General features: G+C 38.2%; 1 long non-coding RNA gene across 1 annotated transcript in view; it reads right to left on the bottom strand.

Annotated features, from left to right (window-relative positions):
- LOC116216449 overlaps nucleotides 1–15,474 on the bottom strand; it is a 394,546-nt gene that overhangs the window by 107,919 nt on the left and 271,153 nt on the right. The gene's annotated exons all lie outside the window — the stretch shown is intronic.

The raw sequence follows: 15,474 nt of genomic DNA, 5'->3' as shown, positions 1-15,474 counted from the left end.
GAGTTCTTTGGCTATCTTTTGGACTAACTCATGTACTCAGCCTCCTTATTTGTCTTCTAATAGCAGAAGATAGCTCTTTGTACTCGGAATGTTATCCCACATATCAAGTCTAGCTTCCTAATTTCGAGACATCCCTACCAGACAGGACAGTTGCCTGGTTTGAGGAGCTGTCTCACCTCTACAAATCTGAGTGAAATTGACAAACTGGGAGATGATCAACCCTTCCATCGACTCAGTCTGTGCAAGAGAGGGACACATTGCTGTAGTGCAGAATGGCAGCTACTCAGCTTTTAAAGAGTAACAGTGATTAAAGCTGGCAGAAAACATTGGGAAGGCTCTGGTCACTATGCTGGATCCACTCTGACAGTAGGCAAAGGGAAATGAAGCTCAGCACAGAGAAGATCTGGAAACTTGATACACGTCTTTCACTGAAGTCACTACTCTTTGCTATTGCACTGCGTTAATGTAACAAGTCAGTGACCGCTGTGATGAGAGATCAGTGGATAATTCTGTGCCAGACAAAATTGATTTCAGTTGGTCTGGCCACCAGACCAGCTGGACTACTGGAGCTGCCACTGGCCAACCTGAGCCCATCAGCTTCTGTAAAAACATATTTAAGAAGGTGCAAAAAACTCTGGTAACTGTGAGAGAGAGGTCTGAGAAAAACAGTAAGCATAACTACTCTGCAAACACTGAGATTAAAGAATTATGGGGAGAAGGTGCTGAAGGTACCAGAGCAGACATTCCTTGCAGCCCCTGGAAAATATGGTAAAACAGATGTCCTCCTGAAGCCCATGGAGAGTATCACAAAGGACCAGATATCCACACCGCAGCCTGTGGAAGACCCTATGCTGGCATAGGGAATGATATAATGAAGTATAGCTGAGCCTGGAATTAAGCGTGGTAGAAGGAAAGCAGTTTAATTTTGTTTCTGTTTCTTGCTATCCTACTGTATTTTAAATTGGTAATATATTATGTTAGTTTTCCCAAGTTGAGTCTCTTTTAACAGGTAACTGCTAAGTGACCTCCTTGTCTCTATTTAGAACCAGGAGCTTTTCCACCTTATTTTTTTCTTCTGTCCTGTTGAGGATGAGGAATGAGAGAGGGCTGGGTGTGTGCCTGGCTGATGGCCTGGGTCAATGCACCACAGCTGTAAAATAAAATAATATTCCATCTCAGATCTGTAACAGACTAGACAGGACTGACACTGGAATGCAAAACAAACAAACAAACAAACAAACAAAACAAACAAACAAAACACTGAAGAAAAGTCTGCCTAGAAAGAATAGGAACAAACAGAACAAATAAGGTATAAAACTTCTCTGAGAAAGCTATGTTAACTGGAAAGCTTCAAGACCTTCCACTGTTCAGCTATACATTTGAAAACATTCTTTTATTAACAAGCAAAGAGATTAGCAAAGAGATTCATATTCCATGAGAGTGCTGAAAACATCAATTTAAAAAAAAAGTATTTCCTCGTGACATGTCATTGAATTCTCTTTGGTCCATAAAGGAATTTTCAACAATATTCATTGAAATATAATATAGAAGTGTTTTGAAGTCACATGAACTTACTGACTTGCAGTACTGTATGTATTCAGTTAGCATTTCCTTTAGAAACAACTACTTTATGTTTTTTGTTCTTAGGTTTTAACAGTCTGGAAGTGATTTACTTAATTCAAGCCCCAGAACTCCATCCTAGCCATTATGATAGTAATAGTACACTCCAGTTATGAAAAAAATTGAAGAGCTATACTTCTTTGCCTGATACTTAAGACTGTGAGATGAAATCTCCATCAAGTTATTACAGCAAAGGACTCTGTCTTTTTTTGGATTCTTCTGGATTTAGTATCCCTTTACAGTGGAAAAATTAGCAAAATCCTCTTAGAGAAAACTTACTGAATGAACTATTTCCTGAAAGAGTTTCTTGTCAGAATTAATGGTCTGTTAGAATTATCACCAACCTGCTAAACAACTGGGGTTCATGGGAATCATTCACACTGCTTCACATACTTATTGTGAGAAATCTCTAGAATAATAAAACTCAGAACACTGCAACATCGCCAGTGGAACTGAGAGAATATTAAATTCTACTAATAATTATCATGTTTATAGCAAAAAACTGTCTTGTAATTTAGCTTTGCTTTCACGGCTAAATAACTAATGTCTCATACGTGTACCATGAGAAATTTATAAACACAGCAAAATCAACTTTTGCTTAGAGAGTTTGGAAATAGCTTTCTGAAAATATCACCTAGTTTCTCAGCAGCTGTCAAAAAAGGAAATGGTATATTAGGAAATATTAGGAAAAGGACAGAGAACACAGCAGAAGAAAACATGATAATGCTGTCATATAAATCCTTTGCCCACATAACTTTGAATTTGAACTGAATATGGTTCCAGTCATCTCATCTCAAAGAGGACAGTGGGAAAAGAGGATAAAGGGTGACGGGATGATCAAAGGTATGTAATGACTTCTGCACTCAGAAAAAAAAAATAACTTCAGGATTTTTATGTTGGAAGAGGAACAACTGAGGGAAAGTATTGTGAAAGAGCCTCATAAAACCAAGAACAGTACTGAGAATATGAATAAGAAATATTTTTTCACTGTCTTTCCTAACAGAGGATGCATGGTGATCCCAACAATGTGAGAGGTTAGCAAGTTGAAAAACAAACAAATAAAACCAAGAAAGGACATTTTCCACAAAGATCATAATTAAACATCAGAACTTACTGCCACAGGATATGGTGGGTGCCACATATGTGCATGAAGCCCAAAAAGCAATTCACTGGGGCAGTAAAATGAACATCACCAGTCTGTATTTTACACAAAGATGCAGAATATAAGCCTTCAGTTTAAGAAGTGCTACAGATTACTGTGGGATGGCACCAAGGGAAGTTACCCGTTGTTCCCATTCAAATACAGCTCATGGTGATCTCTTGCAGAGGCTAGAGAGCATTGTATGCCTTTAGCAAAACACAGGGAAATGTTTGTGTGCAGAAAATTCCTAGCTTCTCTGGTTTCTCTGTGCAACTTTACACTCTAGAGTAATTAGAGTTAGTGAAGGGGCACTGTTTGTTTCAGGGGATCTTACAAGTCCGTCCATCATTTTGGTGACAAAAAAATTGAATACAATGAGGATGTCCAGATCCGTAATCAACTTTTAGTGTTTTGCCACCTTGCATAAATGAGTGCATAAAAATGGCTCCACTCGGTCAAACAGAAGATCCTTCTATCTAAGTCAGCATTCCATCTACAACAACTGCCAAAATAAAAAGTAAGCTTTGGCTGGCATGACATATTCAGCTCTCAGGATATTGTAAACTTTAGAAAGCCACGCTGACCTTTTTAATCCCAAATAGACACTGAATAAATATTACAAAAGAAAATGTTCTGGAGAAAAATAATCCTGAGGCTCAAGTCCAGCTTCGCATCCCATCTATGGAAATCACACCAGGCTAAGCCCCATCCTTTCTCTCACAAGGTGGTTTTCATTGAAAAAATAACATGGGCAGATAGCAGGAGGGGGCAGCAATAGCAACCAAAGTTCTTGCCACCAAGACTCTGGGCACACTTACTCCATAGTTTAGGTACAGTTTGAATGACCAGAGAGATCTAGACAGTCAGAGCCAGTCAGAGCAGTTTAACTGCACAGTGATAAAATCATTTCCTGAATATAGGAAGCCTTAAGGAGCCTTAAGTCTCTAAGTCTCTAAGCATCAGCTACCCTGTACAAGCTGATGAGTGGTGCATCTGGCAAACCCTGCACTTGTAGCATGTCAGTGAGCAAGGTAAAGTCTTTAGAAAATAGCATCAGAAGAAGGATGCAGAACTCAAGCAAGCTCTCTTATTCACCAGAAGTAATTTTGATCTAGTTTTATCACCACAGTAAACTAAAAGTGACAATTCTCCATAATCTATGTCTACGTATTTCACTGGAAAATTGCTATATTCCTCTTTCATGAAGTAGCTTGAACAGCTAAAACGAAGATCAGGAACCACACAAGAGAGGCTGCTCTTCTTTTTTTTTGTTCAGAGGAAAAAAGAAACTAAGCAGAAGAGGTATTGCAACGATATTATTTCTAAATATTCACACTGGAAAACTTCATACTTTTGAAATTCATAGTCTATATAGAGAAATGGCAGCTATTCAAAACTGATGGGAAACAAACGAGGTTTACATCCAAATAAGTGTGTCTGTGCAACTTTCTTCAGCAGTTTACACAAATTAACATGAAATCATTATTTTGGCCAAGACAAAACTCTTCCCTACACAGGCACTCACTCACCTCCATATCTGTCAGCACAGTGAGTCCATTCATGGTAACCACATAAGCCAGAAGAGCACTTTCTAGAGGCACAGAAGCAATCTACCACATACCCAAGGATGCTACTGTGTTTGTGTTGGCATTTCAGCTAACAGAGCTGTTGTGTTGGTCGGCAGCAAGTTATCTAAATCCCCGTCTGGCTGACAAATGGCCTCATAAAAGTCAGCTTTTACTGGGGAGACAGAAAACCACAAAGCCCTTCCAAGGCTGGTTTTACTACCCTGGCACAGGCTGGAATTGCTGGGTTGCTGAAGCCCAGCCTGAGGAATGGTGTTTTCAAGGAGCAAGGATAGTTGTATTTCTTGGTCCATAAGAAAAGCACTCCTGCTGTGGGTATGACCACAACAGACCACACTTGCTCAATATCTTAAACAGCTGTTACCACTTCCAGAGCACATCAGAATTAAACTTCACCATGTAGAACATATCCTTAACCAGCTGGAACCTTGCAGAGGAAATGAGGCAGCATACAGGCTCCTGCAAACTACAGCTATGTCTATGGGGCACTCTAGTTCCTCCCATGTTAGTCTGACCCACTGACCTACATTCAAACTTGGCAAAAAAAAAAAAAAGCAGCTTTTTGGTGCAGTTTTTATGTGGTCTACAGGTGATACGAACTTTTTGCTTTGTCACCAGCTGCCAAGGTAATGGCACCTTGGGAAAGTGTATGTAAGGAGAGGCAAAATGCCACACAGGCTAGGGGAGTTGAGCAAGTGAATAAAGGCAATGAGCAACAGCTGAGGTCAGAGGAAGAAGGGGGCGGTACTGGGGGGGGGGCGGGGCAGGGCAGAGCAGAGATCTTCTGTGAAGTCCATGCTGGAACAGGGGAGATGTATCAAGAGGAAAGGAATAGCAGAGAGAAACCACCAAGCTGTGTTGCTCGGGGGGGAGGAAAGGCGCTGAGAATGAAGGAGTGGAATTGAGCCTGGGCAAAAAGACAGATCTCATTTTAATGTTTGTATTCTTGTTTCTTGCTGCCTAAATTTATTTATTAAATTAATTTTCCTCTAGTTGAGTCTGTTTTACTAATAATGATAATTTTTAAGTGATTCCCCTGTCTTTATCTCAACCCGCAAGCTTTTAATGCTATTTTTGCCCCATCTTGCCAAAGAGGGGAGTGAGAAGCAGGTGACAGCCATTCCACCATGTCCTTCAGGCAGGCAGTATGTTTATGCTGCTTTGCTTTCAGTGAAAACATTCATGCTGGGGTTGGTGCACCTCAATTATGTACAATGAATGTCATACCTTCAGTGAACTTAACCTGAACTGCCTTAAACAGTCCCTATACAGACAAGGAACAACATTGTTCTCGGAGAGCATAAGGATGCAACCTTACTTTCCTGCTACATCTACTGCAGCCTGTTTGTGAAAACATTATCCAACCCTATTTCAAGCTTGCAAATTGCTAATGAGCAGATTTCTGCCAATGCATTCGTTAATTATGCACTGAATTATTTGGACAAAGCATTGTTAGCCTGTGCGTTGTTCATGAGCTATTTGCTGTTGACTGTGCCTTGTTAATAATTGTTTTGACTTATGCCTTTAATGCCTTATGGTGCAGGAAGAATATTGTTCATGAATGGTCACAGTAATATTGTTTCTTACAAAACAGATGACAACACCTTTCAAAAGAATCACAGGAGAATAGACAACAATTGAATATCAGTGACTTGCCTGCTGTGTGTTTGTACCTGGATATTGTTGTTGACATGCTAGTACAAAGTATTCCACACACCAAAGCACCTCCTCCCACTTGTAAGTAAGTATTTCTCAGTAGTTGGTAAAAGAAATTGAAAAGCCATCAAACCAAATAGCTGTTTGGCTCTAACAGGCGTTTAAGACAAATGTTACTGCATTAGTGAATCAGTTTAATATATAAGGAAACAAGTTTGTTGTGACCCATATGTAATCTTTAATGCAAAGGATGCCACATTACTGCAGGATGTTTGAGTGAAAGAGCTATGGGGACAACTAATTACATTTATTGTATTTGCTCTCTCAGTTCAGACAAACATATGGGATTATTTCATTTGCTTTAAGCAATCTAAATGCATTCTTTTTTCTGATTTTCCTTAAAACCTCTGTGTCACCTGAAATGATCATCTCTGGTAGAGTCAGTGTTTGTTCTTTGCCTCCCCAGTACCACACACACACAGCATTTTTTAAAGTCCCAAAGGCTTCTGGCATTGCATTACAATGGATCGGCCCCCTCTAATACACTGGGAAGGAAGAAAAGCAGACTGCCCAAGAGAGGGGAAAGCAGACAGTGTGCCCTGAGGCCTCCCTATTGTTTGTTTCATTTAGAGACAGGCAATACCACAGTATCTATGACAAGACAGGAAAAAATTTCAAGTTGCCCCAGCTGTCACCTGCTTAATTCAATACCGATTGTTCAGTTGGTCCCAACTGTCCATAAAACACTGAGATTTTTCATGTCTGTGCTAGAGAAATCTTCTGTACAACTCTTATGTGCTGTTCTTTCACTTTGAGCAATATCCCAGAATCAGTAAGCATATGAGCAATCCTGGTCAGCAGACACTGTGCTATCTCATCTAAAAGCAAACTGATTTAATTGAAGATTGTTCTGGTGGATCAAGAAGTATGGTTAATTTTCAACTTCTGTAATTGGCTCGCTTTAATTTCACAAGGATATGTGCAATACAGATAGATGTAAACATTACATGGTTCAGTAAGCGTTGCTTTTTGGTGGACGAACAAAGAAGAGTGTGGTGGTCAGCACAGTATCCTTGTCTGTCAAGTTTGTACTGACAGCTAGGGAGAACTATTCAGATAACAAAGAACAAGGGTTGCCTCACTGACACTCTATCAGATAGCAGATAGATAACTTTGCTATGCAGTAGACACTGATCAGTAAAAGCTGGCAACAGAGAAACTCTGGGAGACCATGTCAAGCTAATACGCAACCTCAGCTGAGAAAACTCCGGCATATTTATTGTGGTGTACTGTTCAGGAGACATACTGAACTCTTCCAGAACTATCATTCTCCACAACAGCAGGTATGAAAATCCTTTCCTAGGGAAATAGCAGTATTATACAGATTATGCAAAGAGGTTGAGCCCTCTCCTCAAGCCTTTGCAGTGAAGATAGTAGAAACAGAAATAAAATTTCAGCTATCCAAGATGCTGTACAAGTTCCATCACTGCAGATGTGCACAGATGATACATCCCTACCAGGTATGGGCAGATAAATGATGAAACTTGTACAATGCCACATAGGTGACGCTCACTTAAACTTCAGAGCATTATATCACCTGCTAAATTACCTCTGGTATTAGTTAAGGTTAATAAAATGGTGATGTTGTGAAGAGAGAACTGAGAAAAGTCTCAGTGTGAATTGCTGAAAGTTATTGCTTACATTGCAAAAATGATCCCCGCGAATGTACAATCTTACAGCAAATAGAAACCAAACAATGGTATCACAAACATAATAGTTTGCACAGAGCAGTATCCACACAGCACATAGACATTTACTGGAAATAAAAATTGTTAACGTAGTATCAACGTAACTAATGATTTTTATTCCAGAGCCATAATGACTGGATACATATCATACTATCAGATCTGTGAGCACAATCCCACTTCACCTATATATGAAGTCAATGGCCTTGCATTAGAAAAGAATCTCTTCAGGGACGCTCACGAAGCCATTCACGTGGTTAAGATGACCAAGATTTCACTTAATGTGGGCAGCTGGCACCCATTATGCATATCACACGTTACCAATTATAGTGTTATTTTATCCTTACTCAGTGCTGCAATACTTAAAATGTAACCTAATCCATCCAAGCATCAATATTGATGCCTGGCTACAGTATTTCCAGTTAAATAGTGTGAAAAATCCCACCTTTTCAGCCATGGTTTTAGTTAAATAACTCAGCTGAAAGCTACAAGAATAGTTCATATTCCATTTTCTTGTTTATATGTGAGTATGATTGGCAGTAATCTACTTCAAACAGCGATCTCCTGTAGTCCTTCAACAGATACAAATGGAAACAAATAATTTTGATCAATCTACAGTTTATACAAACAAGAAATAGCATATGGCAATCAGTAAGCAAATCTGTAGGGATACAGTTTATAGCAGCAGGTCATTTGCTTGTACTGCAATTCAGATTTCAGTTTTCTCATATCGGCTCAGCAATTTTACCTGTTATGTTTCCCAGAACACTGTAGTCTATCCTACTGGCATAGGCAATTTGGCTATGTAGAAGCACAATGATATTTCCACACTTTAACTCGTGATGCAGAAGTTTATGCTACAATTCCTTATGGCAAAAGGAAAGCCGCAGTTGTTACCATTGCTTACAGACCATGACCTTCTTCTGTGAAGATCAGTGGGACCTCTTTGATCATTATGTGTGACCTCCCACAGCATACAGGAGGCAGAATCCCACTTGTTTGTTTAATCCCTGGCTCTCAGCCTGGACTACTCCATTCCCATTTGCATGGCAAGATTCAACAACAAAGCTGTTTGGTGTTAGTGTATGAAAATAGGATTCCTACTAGAAATTATACTTGCTGTAGTAGAATCACAGTCTGTGGATTAAGATAGATTTTTTTTTTTTAAGAGTATACATTGCAGAAGAAGTGAAAAGTACTTCAGAAAAAAAAAAGGTATCTGAATCACTACAATATTTATAATATAAAGAAAAGTAAGTCACTATGAATATTTATGTCTTAAATTAAGAATAATTAAGAGGCAAGAAGCTGCCTTTTCTTTTTAAGCAATAAATTTTTAATTGCAAAGTATATTTTAGTAACAATATGGTGTCTGACAGAGATATAAAAGGGGACATTTGAAGGTCAGGGATAATGTTCATGTACCAGTATTTAGGTCTGCATGTAGAATAATGCAGTATGCTTGAGTAAATACTGAAAAAACAACCAACAGATATTTATTGAATAAAATATTAAGTTCTGGTAATGTATTTACTGTCCTTTTAATTTGCCTTTAAGCACAATATGCACAATATGCAAATGTTCTCAAACATGAGAATATTTCTTAACCAAATTGCAAATATCAACTAAAAATTATTGTGTTCAACAGGCCGCTGATTAGGACAGTAGGGAACAAACACAGAGATGCCTTGGAAGAGTCAAAATCAACTGATTTTAAACACATTGAGGAAGATACATAAATGGAAGAAGAACATAAGCAAAGAGCATCAGATTTCCAGTAATGAGGTAATTAATAACACTGTTAGCTATCTGTAGACAGAAATGGACATTCCATGCGCTGTGACATGGCCTATTTTAAGGGGTTCTCTGCCAGTTTGAGAAGAAAGGCAATTCTTCTCTGATCTTCTAAGAAGAAATCAGAAAGTTACTGCAAGTCCAATTACTCTCAACTACTCAGAGATGCAAAGAAAAAGTGGCTTTGGGATGGGCAGGGCATAGCTTTGTTTTATTTAAACATTGTGCCTTGGTTTGTTTCGTTGACTCACACGTCCTCTTTTGAGAGATCTCATAGAGTTTTACGCAGCAATGATGATATTGCTATCCATCTCACTCCTATCACAATGCTCAATTTCATAGTTTCAAGTGTTGTGTACTAACCTGAAGAAATAGCATCAAAGGAAAGTTAATCCCGCAATGTTAGCTGCATAAAGGAAATTCTGGAATACAGTTACATAATTGGATAAACAGAATTGAAAGAAAACAATCCAACTTCATGAAGGATTGAAGAACTGATACTCTTCATATGAAAACCATAGTTCAGGCTGAATCCATGCAGTCTCCCATACACAAGTGTGGCCTCCTAGCATGCTTAGAGGAAACCTCTTTCCTACCTAGCTTTTTTACATGAACGTCTTTTGCATAATCACAGCTAAGAACATAAGAACACTAAAAGTAAAGGGCCAAACAAAACATCATGGAGCTTCCCTGTTACTCTTTTGATGAGACTTTTGGCACACACCTCTTTTTTTTTTCCACTGTGTGAATTTTCTGGATGCAGCCTTCCAAATTCATTTCAGGCCGCCTGCGGCAGGAGATTGCTGTGATTTGTGAGCACTGATCAGCCCCCATAGAATTTTATTCTCTGATTACAGTAGAACTTTACATGCTTTTCTCCTAACCACTTGCTGGCAAGCTGAAACTGAGAAATGAACACAAGCAAGGGTGAGTGGTTTTGCTTTTGGCAACTTTGCAGAGTCTCACTCAAAATGGAAATGTTTTATTATTTTCTCTCAGGAATGAAGTTCTTCCTAAGCAGAAACCCAGCAACAGCAGGGAGCATATCTTCTTTCTTTGGTATTATAATAAGAAACACCAATGTAATTAATATAAACGGTTAGCCTCACACTCTGTAATTCTAGCAGCTTCTCTTTTTCTGGTTTTAAAACACTGGCACTTCTTCTTATGCTAACAACAGAGCTTTAGGAATGTCCTCTGTGTCCTACTGAGCCATGGCAGAGTTAGGAACCAAACTTTTTCTCTGTAAATATAAAATTCCCTAGTGAGTCCGAAGGTAGTGAATATTGAGGTGATGCACTGAAGTGATAGGGTAAAAAAATGGACAGATTTTTAACTGAAAAGGCGTACAATGGGTCACATCCTTAATTGGTATAAATAACCTGAAGCACATTAATCTCAGACCTATATTGGTTCTGCCCTTGCTAGTGACATACCACAAGTCAGGAAGAGTCCAGTGTATGGCTCCCACCTCACTAAGCTTTGGTGGTTTGCAAATTTCTTAAGACAAGTTGAGAAAACAATCATGAGTAATTTACAGCGTTATATAGCTGAGAGAACCTGAGCAACTCAGTAGGCACACAGCCTAGGAGCTGTTCTGCCTTTCAAGAGGGGTGGAAGACTGCGCGCAGTGGCCAGACAATTTAAGGTAGTCCATGAAGCATCTCTTTCTTGTACATGTGCTATGGATCAAACAATGCTTTCAGCCTCCCCATGCAGCTTTCCTGAATAAAAACAGATGGTCTTCCCTGAGAAAAGTCTAAAATCTTCTAAAGTTTTCTAAGCATTAAAAAGAATTGTGAGGAAAAATAATAATGTTTTCTTTTCCAACAATTTTGAGCACTGATTTTCCTAGTAAGTGTATTTAGCAGACAGTCTTGTACATAATACATCCTCTAATGCTTCTTCAGCTGTAATGATGTTTCCTTTACAAGTCATCAGTTTCAAATGTTCATTCTCATGATCACAACTATCTGTCACTATGTATTTCCTGTTTACAGCATAGGCCATGATTTTTGATGGATCAAAGAAAAACAAATCCAAGTGATTCTGACGTTATTCGTAAGACAGGCTTCTATTCTACTGTAATAAATTTATTCTATTGATTCTGATATGTTTTTACCTCATTGAAGGTTGAAGTAGACAGGATTAGGGTGCCTCTTGCTTCCCTCAATATTTTGTAGAAGTTTTTGTTAGAGATTTCATTTTAGGGCTGCTTAAAATACAAAGAAAATATTAATGGCACTGATGATTGGATTAATACATTTATTGGTTATACTAAGAGCTCAGTCTGTGTAGTTTTGCCAAATTTGCAAAATCAAAAAATCAGAAATGCATCTATATCAGGCTAAACTCAGAAATAAGTACTACTGCTGGAAAAGTAAAACACAGTGTCATTGATTTGGTTGCCTAATATTGCAATTTCATGCTGATCTAACTGTTTGTTTCAAAAGAGTTATAAATGCTGGGCTTACTTGTCTGCTAAGAAATGAATGTTTTCTACTGAGGATTCTCCACTGGAGCTCATAATTACGTGGTGCCTTTCCAGCGTAGCTGAGCATAGAATCAGGACCCACATAAGTTTTGTCCACCAGAGCCATTGTGCTCCACTTACCCACACAACTCTTAGTCACTTATTGACATTTCCAGGAATTTCAACTAATGATCAAATCTGGTTGAGTGAAGTCAAGATACAGAAGTTCTTTTCTATCTATTTGTTGTTTGACTGCAGCACAAATAAAAAAAGCATGTCCCTTATCATTGATCTTTTTCTATCGTTTGAGCAATGAATGTGTTGAAGTGCTGCTGTAAACAGGGTGGGAATAGTGCATCAGTGCTGTGCATCAGGAGTAAAACAAATAAGATAACACAGTAAGAAAAGATGCTTTCTTGCTGAAACAGACCAAATCACAGCATGGAACATTATTACAGAATCTGACAACTGAGCACTAATTTGCTTCTTTGAATGATGCAGATTCAATCAATAAATCTCCAGCTATCAGAATAAAACCTTTGGGGAGATAAACCAAAACCACAAAATGTGTTTTTTTTCCTACTGTATCTTGTTCCTAGGGTACTGCGTTTATTTCAAAGCCAATTTTTAACTTCATCATACAAACATATCAACCTACCCATGTCTCACTAATATTTGAGTGAATTAAAAGGATTATAAACACTTCTCAGGATGCAGATATATAAGAACTTGAGAAGTGACACTCAAACATGAGAGGAAAGTCCCGCAATTATGTAAGAATGCAGATTTAGTCCCTCAATCCCTAAGATTGAGTTAAAACTGGATATGTATGTTAATATATATGCCAAATTGAGAATTAAATCCTACAATCCGCGTCCATGGCCTTGCATACTCTTTGTGTGCATGGCCAGACCAGAGTAAAAACCTGGAAAGAGCTGACTAGTATTTATGAGACTTGGCATGTGAAGGAAATAGAGTGAAGTAGAAAGATCCACATTGTTTCTTGAAGGGCTCATCCCAGGTCTGTTTTCTGATTTTCTTTCGTGATGGAAAGATGCTAGGCTGACTGAAATTTTGGACCAAATGAGAAATTTTGTCCCTTGTGAGTCCTTATGTGGATAACAACAAAAAGAAAAGAAGATGAGAATTTGAGTGTTCTGTATGTTCTACTTGAGAGGTTTGTAAGAACTTTATAAAGAAAAAAGCAGGAAGGAAAAGAAAGGATGGGGGGAAGTATTTTTTAATGAAGGAGTCAAGGGTAACAAGTGGCTTCAGGAGCAAGGCTCAATCAGGGCTAAAAAAGCAAGCGTATTTGCCTAAGAGCACTGCAGAGTGGAAGGAAGACACAACACTCTGCAGGAGAAAATGTGATTCTAGGAATGTAAATATTTACAAATAAACAATAATTGCACATAAACAAGATTCATTATCTACAACATTACATTATTACCAGTAATACAATAAAAGGAGTGCAGCTACAAATAAGGAGTGCACTAGGCAAACTAATCAGGACAGATAAGGCAGGCAATCTTAAAGCAGATATTTACAATTTTAATTTACCTACATTTATCTACCTCTTAAAGATATTTTTAAATTTATCTCAGTGCCTGTAGTGTCAGGACTCTAACATAAATCAAGAAGGAAAGCTGTTTTTTAACTGGAATTCAGAACTCTCACTCTAGATGCAATGTCTGAAATGTAGGAGCACCAATGCTTGCAACTAGAAAACACTTATTGGTTTAAAGGATAAGCGAAGATGCCATTGCAGAATCCTATTTCCTGCCTCCCCCTTCTGCCTGGCAAAGGATTTGACTGGGGTTCAAGGGTAGGGAATGATGGCTTTTGTAGAGGAGAACTCTGAAACTCTGACAAGGGAAAACTGTCTTTGGAGGACTGGATGAGCTTTGCAAACAGCACATGTAAAGTTAAAGGAATGGATGTTACTAAGAGAAGGAACAGAATAATATGTACAAAACTGAACTCGAAACAGTGTTCTACCATGTCAGTGAGAAAGAGTTGCCCTACCATGGCTAATAAGAGACTCAGTCAACTGTATTTTCTGAAGTTCTTATACAAAGACTGTTTGAATCATTAATTGAGGTTAACTTGTAAAGTATCTCTGTTCAGAAAGAAAGAAATCTGAGTAATACATCTACAAATGTAGAAAGCGTTTAGTAAAGCATACCAAGTTAAAAAAAAAAAAAAAAGCTTTTTGTTTTTTTATAGCATCATCTCAACCACGAACTACTTAATCCTAATTCTTCATGGAAAAATATTTCAATGACTGCACATTCTATTAGTCACAACTATATTTTAAAACAATTATTTAGGGAAGAAGCACTTGCATTCATCTGCAGTTGGAGAAGAATAGAAAATAAAACACATAAATGAGTGGAAATCCTCTTACATATCCACTTACTGCATGTTCAGCCACACACTTAAATGCTTTCTGCAGCCCTGTGCTTCATGAACATCACATAAGAACTTCAAAGTTACTCAGTTATTCTCTTCAATATTCTTATTTTTCACAATGCCTACAAATACTGAAAGTGCAGTAAAGGAGATGGGAGAGGCCATAGGAAATCATTTATCCATCTGACCAAGCAAGGATAAAATTATTCCTGAAGACTGCTGTAGTCTCCTCAATGACAGAAAGTCTACCTGGATCCAAATAATCTGTCTCAATACTGCCTGGATCCTACCCATCTTTCAAACCTTTCCTTTAAGAAGGAATCCAAAGATGATGCTTTTTACTCCATTACTATGGAAGTGAAGAACATGATTTCCTTTCTCTGTGGGTGAAGTCATCATAGCACTAGACCATTAGTGCTGTTTACCATTCACCTCATATAGGCTTCACTGTTACCTTCATGTCCCTTGTATGCATGTTTCCCTATCTTTTACATAAGTAATAAATACCAAATGCTATGGATAAGCTTTCTGCTCTGTGTGCCTAAATCATTTGGGAGTATCTTCACTTCTATTAACAGTAATAAAATGAGGAAAAACCTGAAAGACTGTAGCTGTTAAAAGAATACTGGAAACTTTAATTACTATAATAATATATGTGAGTTAGGAGATGATTAGCAGCCTTGGATTTGCCAAGAACATGTCAAAGCAGCGTAGTTCTCTTCCACACAGTGATAATAGGTTTTTATAGAAGTGTTGTCTGCTTTAATAGGGGTTTTGACACTGTCTCATATAGCATCCTTACAAGTAACATGAAAGAACAGGTCTCAATGAAATGTTCACACAACAGATACAACCATGACTGAGTGTATCAGATTAATTAATGAAGCACCAGATTTACTATACAATCTAAGGACGGAACAAGCGGGGTTACCTGGGTTTTGTCCTGCATTCAGTATTGCTCAATATTTTCATTACTGAAGTGGATGATAGAAGTGTGCTTGCCAAGTTTACAGAGCACAGCATGCTATTAAGGACTGCAAGAACACT

Source organism: Meleagris gallopavo, chromosome 3, assembly GCF_000146605.3.
Source record: "Meleagris gallopavo isolate NT-WF06-2002-E0010 breed Aviagen turkey brand Nicholas breeding stock chromosome 3, Turkey_5.1, whole genome shotgun sequence".
NCBI classification, from domain to species: domain Eukaryota; kingdom Metazoa; phylum Chordata; class Aves; order Galliformes; family Phasianidae; genus Meleagris; species Meleagris gallopavo.
This window is presented reverse-complemented; position numbering and strand designations above follow the sequence as displayed.